The sequence below is a fragment of the Sarcophilus harrisii genome, chromosome 4 (assembly GCF_902635505.1).
Source record: "Sarcophilus harrisii chromosome 4, mSarHar1.11, whole genome shotgun sequence".
Classification (NCBI taxonomy): domain Eukaryota; kingdom Metazoa; phylum Chordata; class Mammalia; order Dasyuromorphia; family Dasyuridae; genus Sarcophilus; species Sarcophilus harrisii.
Window position 1 is genome coordinate 196,999,018 of NC_045429.1, and position 13,685 is coordinate 197,012,702.

The 13,685-nt window shown below is 35.8% G+C and overlaps 1 protein-coding gene across 2 annotated transcripts in view; it reads left to right on the plus strand.

Annotated features, from left to right (window-relative positions):
* The window catches only part of PREP (prolyl endopeptidase), a 163,420-nt gene that overhangs the window by 53,284 nt on the left and 96,451 nt on the right, over positions 1 to 13,685 (plus strand). The window lies entirely within an intron of this gene.

Here is a 13,685-nt window from a genome sequence, read left to right on the forward strand (position 1 = left end):
TCAAGGGGACTTTAAAGTCATGTAAGTCATTTTATAGGTGAGGACTCTGAGGCCAAGAGAGGGAACATAGGTAATAAGTGAAAGAATTACCATTAAAATACTGGTCCCTGAAGCCAAAAGGAGTCCTCAATAGCTTTATCCCCCAAAAGTAGAGGACATATTTGAAATCTTTTATTTTCTATCAATATTTCATTAATATCTCAAAATGTGCTGAGTTTTACTTTCTTCTTACTTGTTCATATCAGAGATATTTGGTAATGTGGTGGAAGAGGAGGAGTGTTTTCAGATGGAAAGGGAAATCTGCTGCTGCTAAAAGCAAAGACAAAAATGATGGAGGATATTTCAAGATGCAGTCTAAAATTAGATGTACATAGACTTTTTTCTTTGAATGATTCAGGAAAATTACCTGTAACTGTGGTCAAATTCTACTTCCCATAATTTTTTTTTTTTTAAGATCCAAGTTATATTATTTTTGTGGAGAAATTTGTTTATGTTTCAAGAGTTGACAATCAAATTAGCATATTCTTAATCTGTTGAAGAGAAAACATATTAGTATTGTAGAGATAGGGACTAAATCTGTGATTTCATTGGTAGAGAAAACTCCCTTTACCAATGAAGGTCATCATCTTTTCTGCAACTTCTATTACAGAGTTGTCCGCACCACTGAGAGGTGAAGCTACTTGGTAAGGGCTACACAGGCAGTATATTTTAGAAATGGGACTAGAATCTAAGTTTTCCTGACTCTGTGATCAGCTTTCTGTAATACAGGATGTTCCATTTTAAGCTCTGATAGCCTATTGTAGTATCACTGTAATAATATTAACAAAAAGTGACAGACTATTAGTACAAATCATTATAAGGAGCTGAAGGAAAGGTTTTTAATCTATTTTGTATGTTATAAACTCATTGAGCAGTCGTTCTGGTGAAACCTGTAAACTCCTCAGAATAATGTTTTTAAAACATATAATAAGATATTTAGGATTACCAAGGAGATCAATTACACTGAAATGCAGCTATTAAAAAATATTTAAAAAACAAATTCATCGATCCCAGGTAAAGAATCCCTACCTATTAAGGAAAATGCTTAACTGAAACAAAGCAGCAAATTGATTGAAAAGTTACCTACTCAAATAAAATCTCTTATGACTTTGCTAATAGTATGACATGCAGCTCTTTGGTCATTCAGGTGCTCTTTGAAATCATTTAAAGATATTGCTGGCTTTTAAATGTTAAAAACTGTTTTGATCTGGGCAAGAGGGAAGAGAAAGAACACACAAATATAGACAATGATTCAGAATGCATCAATACATGAATAAACCAAAAGGCATATTTACTGGACCATACATAGAGACATAAATGAAGTAGTGGCAGGAGCATATTGACTGAAGCACATAGTTTAATAAGACTTGTAACATGAGGTGCATTAAAAGATGCATATAAGATCAGTGCCCTAAATAATGTAGTAGATTTATGTCAAGGTCAGATGGGCTCATGCTGGGTGTAGCCTGTTACTGCCCTGCATTTATACGGGCTTCTAACCTGAAATAAATGGGTGAAGTGGTTATAGACCTGTTTGCCACAGAATGTTTACAGCAAGGTGCATCAAACCACACCTTAAGCTGGGAGTCCTTTCATGTTCACCAAAGTATGACAGTTCCAGGAGCTCAGGAGTCAGACCTGAAAGCAGACCAGAAGTATTCATTGCTGGCATGAATGAATCAGCATATCTTATATTTTGGGAGACCTACATTCAGGGAGAAGCAGTAGGCTTTTTGTCTATGCTCTGGAGGGTGCTGAAATAAAAATTATTAGCCACACAAAGAAATCAAATGGTTACAGTTATTTTTATTTCTGAAACATTCATGATGGTTCCTTTTTCTAAGATAGCATTTGGTTTGGAAAACTCTTAATTGGGTTAATGAACTTTCATGTTGTTTTTTGTTGTTGTTTGGCAGCATCTTATAGTTTTCTTGATGTAAACAGATAATGGATTAAGAGAACCTGAGGACACAGTTCTCCTTTGTCCTATTTGTCATGTCACCACTCTAGACTTCAGTTTCCACATTTGTAAAATAAAGACATTTGTCATGTTGTACAAGAAAAGTCAGATCAAAAGGGAAAAAACCCATGACAAAGAAAAAAACAAAAAAAGTGAAAATACTCTACTTCAATCCATATTCAGTCTCCATAGTTTTCTCTCTGATTGCAGATAGCATTTTCCATTCCAAGTCTATTGGCATTGCTTTAGATCACCACATTGTTGAAAAGAGCCAAGTCCTTCAGAGTTGATTGTCACATAACCTTATTGTTGCTGGGTACAATGTTCTCTTGGTTCTACTCATTACACTCAGCATCAGTTCATATAAGTCTCTCCAGGCCTTTCTGAAATCCGCCTGCTCATCATTTCTTCTAGAACAATAATATTCCATTACATTTATATATCATAATTTATTCACCTATTTCCCAGTTGATGGGCATTCATTCCATTTCCAGTAAGGACTTAAATTCTAAAAGAGGAAGATAGTATATAAAGAGGAGCCAGAGTTGGAAACTGGAGTTGAGTGCAAATGGCCAGAAGTAGTATATTCTGATTCCCATAGAAAGATAATATGAGAGCTTACCCAACAGAGCCCTGGACAGGAATGTCTTGGCAAGAAAGATTCGGGTTTTAAGTTCTACTTCTGAAACAGAGGGCCTGTGTGACCTTGTACAGGTCACTTAACCTCAGTATTCTAAATGGTTTTCTAAGATAGTAAGTTGCAGAGAATGTGCTTATCTGCACTGGTAGGGGGAAATTCTTTATTGAGGAGTGCCTTAGTCCTTAAGCATTTATTAAGAATCTAATGTGTACTAGGTACTGTGCAAAACACTAGTAATACAAAAAGATGCAAAGGATAGTCCCTGTCATCAAGAAAGTCACAATCTAATCATATTCTAGTGAAATCACAGATTCAGTGCCTCAAGGTGCAGATATAAATAGATGACTGAAGTTTCACAAAGAAGTATGCATGCTTATCTGTTTTCTCTTTTTGTAGTTTCCACAGTACCCAAAGTTTTACAGCTTGGATGGGTATCCAGGTCTTGTTGATTCCATCCCTTCTAATATTTCATTGAATCATACTGCCTTTCCAAAGGCTTAGTTCTCAAATGCATTATTCTCTCTCTGCATTTTCTCATTGAAATTCACCACACAGATAGATCCAAGACAATTCCATTAGACGTGGGATGGATAATACCATCTACATCCAAAGACAGAACTATGAAGACTGATTGTGAAGACTGTGAATTAGAGCATAGTGTTTTCACCTTTTTTGTTTGTTTGCTTGCTTTTTCTTTCTCATGGTTTTTTCCCTTTTGGTCCGATTTTTTGTGAAAAACATGAAAATACATTTAAAAGTATTGTGTATGTTTAACATATCAGATTACTTGCTGTCTTGGTGAAGGGATTAAGGAAGAGAGAGAGAGAAAAAAAAAATTTGGAACTCAAAATCTTACCTCCCCAAAATGTTAAAAACTATCTTTACATGTATTTTGAAAAATAAAATACTATTGAAGAAAAAAAAAGAAATTTTCCATATAACCTAGGCTTTAACTTCTATAACCAATGAATTGCAAGTCTCATTAGACGGAGAATCTTAGTCAACCTCAGAAACCCTTTTTGTTTTCAGAATATGTCTACTTTCATATATTGTCTTCATGTCAGATATCACATATTCAATATGTTCAGGATGTTCATTAAAACAATCACAAATCTACTAACAATCAGTGTACATGTATTAAACTCCTACTATGGGCAGCACTGAATAAACAAATAAGTCAACACTTATTAAGCACTTACCAGTGCCAGACTCTGGGGATACTAATTTTAAAAAGTGAGATTGCCTGTGTTCTCAAGGAATGACACTCTAAAATAGGAAAAACAACACATTCAATTACTAAGTGAATGGCAAGGCCCAAGGATTCTTAGGCTATATCAGTAACTCACATGACAGTTCCTGGGAGTCTGAAAGGTGTAGAGGCAGGACAGATGATAAGGCTAAGTGGATCTTGGAATATATTGGGAGTGAATGTAAAGCCTGGTGGTCTTATAGTGTACTAGAAGCAGATGACTTTATGATCATCTAAACAGTGTGAACTATTATATTACACTTAGGTGGCCAACTAAGTCAAGAAAAGGGAGAAGGAAGAGGGCAGAGGCAAGTGAAGTTCACTTCACCCCAGATAGTTTTCCCACTGTGTAGAGAAAAAACAAAAATTTTTTGTCTTTTTTCCTATGCCAACCTTCATTTCCATTTCTTTCCTTGACACTACTTTTTCCTAGTCATCCTGACTCAAAACGTAGGAGCAATCTTTCATATAGAACAATACACAGGCTCCATATCTGAATAAGACTCTTTTTTTACAACATATCCAACTTATTGTTGTTCAGAGTTTGCTTGATGACCTGATGAGGACAATTACTCTGTCTCTAGATCTAGTCCATTCTACTCTTGTATAATTCTCATTATTATTGACAAGTTTGTACTTACGTCAGTTTTAAATATGCCTTTCTAAACGATCTTTTTGTTATTCCTGGTTCTGCCTGCTTTCTGGGGCAAAAGGAAAAAAAAACAAAACAGTTGAATCCTATTTCCATATCTTCCCTATGTTTTCTTTTCCGGGCTAACATCTCTAGGTTCACCCTGCTTCCTGTTTTTTTTTTTTTTTTTTTTCCCCTATAATTCATTCTGTGTGCCATTATGATAGGTTCATAAATAGAGAGCAGAAAGCCACCTTAAAGCTATGGGATTCCAACCCATTTTTTTACACATAGGACCAAGAGGTTAACTGACTGGCGTAGGGTCACACAACCAATCTGAGTTGGAATTCAAACTCATACCATCCTGATTCTAAAACCAGTACTCTCTCCATCTAGCTGCCAGTCCAATCTTCCTAAAAGTCCTCCTTCTTTTGTCAAGGAGAAATGGTCAAGATGGTAGTTCCTGGATGTCCCAGAAAACTTTCTAGCTGAATAATTGTCAGTTTTTATTTCCTATAGAATATTAAAAGTATTGATAGGGGATAATGCTTGTCTTTTTGAATCTGTGGATGACTGAATATCGTTTATTTTAAAGTTAATTATATTTTGTTTAAGGAGGTAGAAATAAAAAAATCAAGTGTTTTTGAGTCCTTTTTCCAGCAGAGGGTGCTCTGGAATGAAAATTCCTAAAATATGTCTAGTTTTTTACAGAAGGAATAAGGAGACAATTTGTCTTTTTTTAGTTGTATAATTATCCAACTCAATTTTACAGGTTTTTTCCCCCAAAATTGAAATTTGCCAAATATTTTAAGCATATAAAAAACCTACTTTTGCTCTAATTAATATAGTTTATTCATTCATATATTTGTGTGTTAATTTTTACATGAACATATATATATATACACACAGAACTTCACATTGTGGGACAGGAACAGCTAACTGGGTTAAATGATGTTCCTAAGATCATTCATAGAGTAAGAACAGCTTGTATTGGTCTTTTTAACTCTCAGATGTCCCACATGTTCGGTGTATATCCCACTTTCTCCTTAAATGAAAAACAGTTGAAATGAATTATCAAATGTTTTTGATCATGTCCAGTATGTTTTGCACTCTAAGTTTTTGTGAACAACCAGTTCAGTTTTTTCTTGTTAAAAATTGTAGTAGTATTGTTTAAGCCTTTAGTTGCACTGATATTCCTCTCTCTGGCATACAGTAACTATTGTGAACTATTTAGATAAGTATATATTCTTAATAACAAAGGTTTCAGGCCCTATGAAATACTTTCTCCATAAAGTGATTTGTCATTCACTTTTCCTGCTGTTTCAGAGGTATTGTATTATTTTCTGTCTGTCCATCTCTGTTTCTCTTTCTTTCTCTCCCTTCTGTAATATTTTTGCCTGATAACAGATTAAATTTTTATCTAGTTGATGACTACAGAAAGTTCAAAATTTCCTTTCCAACTCTTAGAATATGTTCAGTTCTTCACACTTGGGATTTCCTGTTTGGTTTGTCATGATGCTGAATCCGTTTCCTAATATGAGCACTTGATTTTGAGTGAAGCTTAATGCCCATTTTGCTGATTAATATTTTGGATTCATGATAGTCTATTAACGATTAATTTACAAGAAGTTAGGCTTTTTTGGAAATCCAAATAACACAATTTAAAGCAGGGGTTCTTAACTTTGTGTCACACTTTTCTAATATGGTGAAGCCAGTAGACCTTTTCTCAGAATCATGTTTTTAAATATATCAAATAAAATAAAGAATAGAGCAGTGGTTCTCAAACTTTTGTTTTCAGTATCTTTATCCTATTAAAAATTATTGAGGATCTCTCCAAAGCGGTTTTGTTTATCTGGATTATGTTTATAGACATTTACCATATTGGAAATAAAAACTATTTTTGAATTTGTAGACCCTCTAAAAGGGTTTCAGAGATTCCCCAGGATTCTCTAGACCATACTTTGAGAACCACTGGAATAGAGGGTTATAAAGTAAACCATTGATAATGGAAATACCATTGTTAGTTTTTGTTTTGTTTTGCTTTTAGAGAGGAGCAAGTTCACAATCCCCAGGTTAAGAACCTGGGCTAGAAAGCTGGCAAGTTCCAAGAAGAATTTTTCTCAATATGCAGGAGGAATTTGTGCTGATCTATCATGTTGTCCTTTCTGCCTTCTTGTGATTAATAGAATGTATTTTCTAAGCAGTTTATAGAAATTAGAGGTGTACTTGGAGACCAAGGAACAGATTGAAGATAACTGACCCATATAGTGATAGCATATGTAAGTTTGGCCCTTTTTTGCAATTGAGCTAACTGATCACAGTGCACAAGTTCTGCTAAGAAAACATTAGGAACTTCAAACAAGTTATTTTTCTTTATATTCGATGGGGTTTTGCTTCCCTGAAAATTGTATAATTTTCTTTTCTTAATTCAACATGTTGTCATATCAAATAATGCTTGTATTATTTTTTTTTCAATGTGGTTCCACCAGGAAGACCAGATGATTTAGTTTAGTCTTTGTAAAATCTGATGACTATTAGAACTGTGCATGTCAGAGCATTGACATATGATTATATTACCACTTAGGTCCATTGTACTGAAATTGTCTTCACAATTTTATCCTAAGACGTTGTATTGGACGATTTGGAAATGGGTTTTCCAGATCTGAAGGAATCCATTTAGTTTATTAAATTAGCATTTGAAAGCCTTTTTGAGAAATATGAGTACCAAGACAGGAGTTTTGAATCCTAAATTAACTTTGGAGCTATTACTTAAAATTAAATGTTTTGTTTTTTTTTAATGATTTAGAATTGTTGTGAAAATAGTGTGAAGTTCTTTTTCTGCGCATAATATTACTACCTTTCTCAAAACTATCAAAGAAGTTTTTGTTCTTTTCTAATAATCTTACATTACTACACTAGACAATTTTATGGGTTACCTGCTTTTTAGGCTATTTTCATAGGCTCACGTAATTCTTCTAGCGTAGCACAGAAAATAAAATTCTTTCTGCATTTTGAAGTACATATGTGTTAATTCAAATGAAAACTCTTTTCACTCTCTCCTAGTTCACTTACAAATGAAAAAAATAGTCCTCATTTTAAAATGGCATGTGTGTGGAGATTGAATTTAATGGAAGATAGTGTGTTTAGAGTTTAGTAGCTCTTGAATACAATTTTATATTGCTTTTATTTAGGGGGGATGGTAAATGCTACATATGTTTGAAGAAAGAACAGATATTTTTATAAGTATTTTTCAAATGTCAAATATCAGGTAGAATTTAGAAAATAATCTTAAGTGATGAGCAGTTATATATTTTTTTCTTTTTTTTTTTTCTTTAATAGCCTTTTATTTACAGGATATATGCATGGGTAACTTTACAGCATTAACAAATGCCAAACCTCTTGTTCCAATTTTTCACCTTTTACCCCCCCAACCCCTCCCCTAGATGGCAGGATGACCAGTAGATGTTAAATATATTAAAATATAAATTAGATACACAATAAGTATACATGACCAAAACGTTATTTTGCTGTACAAAAAGAATCAGACTCTGAAATATTGTACAATTAGCTTGTGAAGGAAATAAAAAATGCAGGTGTGCATAAATATAGGGATTGGGAATTCAGTGTAATGGTTTTTAGTCATCTCCCAGAGTTCTTTTTCTGGGCATAGCTGGTTCAGTTCGTTACTGCTCCATTGGAAATGATTTGGTTGATCTCATTGCTGAGGATGGCCTGGTCCATCAGAACTGGTCATCATATAGTATTGTTGTTGAAGTATATAATGATCTCCTGGTCCTGCTCATTTCACTCAGCATCAGTTCGTGTAAGTCTCTCCAGGCCTTTCTGAAATCATCCTGTTGGTCATTTCTTACAGAACAGTAATATTCCATAATATTCATATACCACAATTTATTCAGCCATTCTCCAACTGATGGACATCCATTCAGTTTCCAGTTTTTAGCCACTACAAAAAGGGCTGCCACAAACATTCGTGCACATACAGGTCCCTTTCCCTTCTTTATAATCTCTTTGGGATATAAGCCCAGTAGTAACAGAGCAGTTATATTTTCAAAAGAAAAGTTTCCTTTTCTTTTGTTTTTGAGACCGAATTTCCCTCTTGTGCTCTGGCTAGAAGTGCATTAGTCTTTCAAGGATCTGATGCCAGTTTTAGAAATTTTAAACTGTTATGTTCTTCTGACCTGAGCTGTTCATTTTAGGCAACAGTTTCATCATATTGATTGATGTCAGACTTAGTACAAATGATCAGCTTTAGCCCTGCTGCAAATCAAAATTTTAAGCTCAAGCAATCTCCCAGCTTTAGCCTTTTCTAGAAGCAGAGGTTACTGGCATGCATTACTGCACTCAGCTTTTTCTTTGTTTTTTAAATGTTCATTGATACTCTTGTACAAATATCCCTGTCATTTCTACTATTATTAATTATAGTTTTTCTCTTATTTCCTGCTTATTCTGTCTATAGCTTTATTTATTCATATTTATTTCTATGTTGTCTTTCCCATTTGATTGTGAGTTCCTTGTGGGCCAAGACATTATTTTTTGCTAATATTTGTGTCTTCAGCTCTTAGAGCAAAATGCATGGCACATGATGTGGACTTTATAATTGTTTATAAACTGACTGGCTCAATGATCCTCCTTGTCTATGTTTTCATACCACCAACCCCAATTGTTTTTCCTCCCCCATGAGTAGAATTCTTCCTTATAATAAGTATAGTTAATTAAAACATAGTTTTAACAGTAACCAGGAATAAAAATGTTTGCTTCTTTCTATACCTCTAGTGCCTATATTTTATTTAATTTTTAATTTTATTTAAATATATTTTATTTACTATTTATTATAGAATGAGCTATAGACATTCATACATTGTAGATAATTAGGATCCCTTTACAGTTTACTATAAAGTGAATTTTCAAAATGTTGATAGAAATTTTCTGTAGCACTGGAAGAAATTTTGATCAAAAGACACTACAAAATTATAGTACAATAATTCAGGAAGCATTTATGATATACTTTTTCAAAGCCCTGTACCAGGGGAAAAAATACAGTTGAATGACATCTTCCCTTGTTTTAAATGAGCTTAGAATGATGAAACAAACAAAAATCTATTAGACACTGTGCTCTTTAGTTAGCTTTTTCACTAAGTCATGCCATTAAATTGAGTTTATTCTTATACTTGAGAAATTGAAATTTTCAAACCACAATTTGGCTTTAGAATGTCCAGGGACCCAAGGCCTATTTGGAGAGCAGCGAAGCACTGAATGTTATTTTTGTTGCTATCTGCCACCACAGAAGATTGAAAAAAGACATTCTTCAACACCAACTCTAGGTTAGTGTTCATTCTTGTTGCAAGGAGAAAAAAGTATTGTTGACTTACTGACTCAGTATTGCATTCTTGGCTGGCCAGTGGAGTCTGTGCTCTGAGCTATGTATGATACCTTACGCCTTTCTTGCTGGGATTTCATATTACATCTTATTGGGCCTTATAACCCATCCAACCTTCTTTAATTAAAGATGAAACAGAAAATAAGAAGGATCAAAAAGACAAAACTTCCTGAGAATATGTGAACTATGATGTGTTGTTTATCACCAAATGATGGCAGGCACTAAAAGTTGGGGTTCGATGATGTGAAGAATTCACAATGGCTATTCTCTTTGGCAACAGGTAGATTTTTTAGGGTAATAGGCTATAGACAAAATGAAGGGATACAATAGACATCGGGAATGATAAATATGAAATAGAATGGGAGAACTTATGAAAGAAGAGTTCCTCAGGGGAACTCATGAGTACCGAGTAGAAAGAGAGCACTCCATGAGATTGGGGAATACCCCCAGCTGGCTAAGTCTAAATCCTGAAAAGGACTGAGCCACCCTAAAAGAGTTAGTTAGCTGTAAGGAAAAGTGGGGTTGAGAAGCATAGTGGAATTAGGGTAGATACTGCATGGCTTGGGGGGGGAGGGGTTAGGTAAGGAAAAAGACACCAGGAGGCAGAGTACCATGGTTGTCTGACCTGAAGGAAGAAAGCAGCTATGGGATGGTCTACAAGGGCATGGCAAGGTGACAGTGCTGGAGACCTTTACAGAGGGTGAGTCTCAGGGGTTTCACATAACTTGGATTTCACACTGGACCACCTTCCCAAAGGGTGGAACCATATTGCTAAACTGATCTCTGTCAGAACCCTCTGCCTGCTTGCCTCAGGGATCAATTCCTCTACTAACCACACCTAACATTGAAGACCTCCTCTTTTTTTTTATAAATTTTTTTATAAATTTTAAGGTTTGTAAAGCCTTTTATGTCCCTTATCTCATTAGGGAATACAGTAGAAGTGTTATACATATATACATACACATACATATATACATATAAGTATATATATATATACCTACCCACTTCATTCTCCCCTCTTCCCCTCTTTTTTTTTTTTTTTAAAGCTAAAGAGGAAATTGAGACTCAGGAAAGCTAAGTCTTGCCCATTTTCATACTGATACTGTCAAAGATTGGATCTGAATCCATATCTATCTGACTTGCAAATCTGACATTCTCTTTACTACTTAATAAGGAGAAGAGTTAAAACCTTGAGACTGCATCCCAGACTTCTTTGGTTGAAAAGGAGCATTTTGAGATGTAGAATTAGGAAGGAAGAGGGTGCTCATGTTATGACTTTGATTTCTGCACCAAAATAAGACATGAGGCAATCCAAAAGGTGGGAATGGGAATATTGTAGGATTTGAGGTTTGAATTAGTCTGCATGGAGTTTGATGGGGCCATTAATCAGGTAAGAATAGATTGCTGAGCAGCAGTGAGGTTCTTAAGGTCAAAATGTGTAGATTTGTTTATCATGGTTGTGTAATTTGCTATAGCAGTTAGTATGTAGCATTTTAGAAGTAGGAACAGTAGAAGCAGATATTAGAATGATACACAGTTGAAAATTAGCATAGGAAAAGTAGAACAAAGGGGCAAGAGAGTCAGTGTGAAAGATAGTACATATTTAAACTGGCTAATTCATAGTGTCAAGATTGAAAAGGAAAGGAAAGGAAATGAGTCCACATCAGGAAACAAGAACAGGGAGGGAAGAAGTGAATGGTATAAGAATGAAAACTAAATTTGGGAGAAATAAGACAAAAGAAGAGGTGGTGGAAGTGTTGGGGTTCAGAAATGTGTGGTTAAGAAATGGTGAGGGGTCACCATTTAATAAAAAAAGCTGGAGAGAGCTCTAGAAGCAAAGCAAAGTTTACATTCTCAGTGAGAAGGGCATCCCAGACAATCAAAGGGAGGAAGCACCTTCTGGGGCAGGGTTAACACTTTTAATCCCTAACGAAAATACTCCCTCCCACCACTGACCCTCATCCTCATTGGCTGAGGATCTTACATTCTAAACGTGGGAACTACCCAAGAAATTGAACTTGACCAATAACTACATGGTTGCCCATATTTGACTGAAATAGGGAGAAAATGATGTCATGGGAGGAAGGCAGGAAGGGGACTTAAAATTAAGTATGCCCTTGACTCAATCTTCAAAGTCCTTCTTCAGGCCTACTCAAACTCTGAAGTAGATGAAGCCTTACTCAATTTTCACAACTGTCTTGAAAAATCTCACCTCATCTCATTCAGTAGGCACCCCCAAAGGTTGGGGGGTTGCAGACTGGTGTTGGAAGGTGCCTGAAAAGAATTTTCAGGCTTGAACTCATATCCAAATCAAGGGGCAAAATTTATTGTAATTATAATGCCATTTGAAATGGGCTAAGTTCCAAAAGGAACCGAGAAAAAGGAGATAAATTTATAGGACAGAGTTGGACCAGAGCTTCATGTTATTTATTTGCTAATTTTATGGCTTTCAGGTAGGTTTGAGGGGTGGTCTTTTCACTTTTGTCTCAGGAACCAATCTGACCAACAGATTATCTGTCAGTCAGTGATGTTTTTAGGATTATTCTTAAGGCCAAAAGACTTTAGAATCATTGACAGACATTGTTAGAACAGAAGCACTATAAGGTTGGGGGGGAGGGGATCTCCTTACTACTGTTTTCTCTAGAAGCTATACTCCATCATTTCCCCCCTCTCAAGCAGTTTGAACTGCAAATTCATTTGGAGTTAAGGGACAGCAATCTCATCTTCTGGAAGGGCTTCATGCTGGTAAGAGGGGAGTAGTGCTGTCCCTGCCCAGTGGGAATCCAGACTGAGTAGGGGAGGCAAGTGACTTGAAAATGGCAGCAATCGCAACCAGGGTATATTGAGTGTCAGAATCAGTTAGCTGTTGGTATTCAGATTGAATGAGTAGCTGGAAGTTCTGGAGGAAACAAATCTAGTTTAAGGTTAAGTAGGTTAAAAATGCACGGGCCAAATATGAACAAAAAAAGAATATTTAAAAGTGGAGTTAGTATAAGGGTTACCTAGGGACAGTAACCAGGACTGAAGAAGACTTATGGGGGTAGATGAAGCTATCATGAATGTCACATCCAGACAGCTTTTCCTAGGATAAATGCCAAAGAACATTTCCCCCAAATCCCTGCTTTTTTTTCCTCAAATGAGATGGGGTAATGGGGAATAGTGGCATTCACAGAGAATCAGGAGATTTAGGAGGCAAGCACCATAATGTTTAAAAGGCATTAAGCATTGTGTAGAAAGGTTGACATGCTATGTGATGCTAGGGGTACCTGGCTTCTTTCTAGGCAGTTTCTGGACAGAACCTACTGAACGTTGGGGTGACTGGGACCAGGATTTCCCTTTGGTAGTTTCAGGTGTCAGAGCTCAGGGAATGCTGACCATAGAGCCTGATTCCCACTCCATCTTCATTCCCCCAAGCTGCATTGGAGAGATGTTTGGACAAGTTTGTGTGTGGTCCCCATTGCTGCTTTTCTTATTTCTACACGTGAGGCAGAATGTAGCATTCTCTTAATCTGTTCTGAGGTGAGAGGAGTTAGCAAACAGAGGGATTTGGGCTATATCGATCTTGTTAGCAATCCCTACAACTGAGATGCACTCAGGACTCCAGAGATTGGAGTGGAGTGGAGAGGGTCCCTTAATACCTTCTAGGGTGCTTTCCCAAAGAAGCAGAAGGGGACTCTGGAAAATATAGGAGTCAAGGAAAGGCTAGCAAAAAATTGTTGTTTACCTCTAGTCTATTTTTTCTTTTTTCTTTTCTTTCAGAAGGGGGTA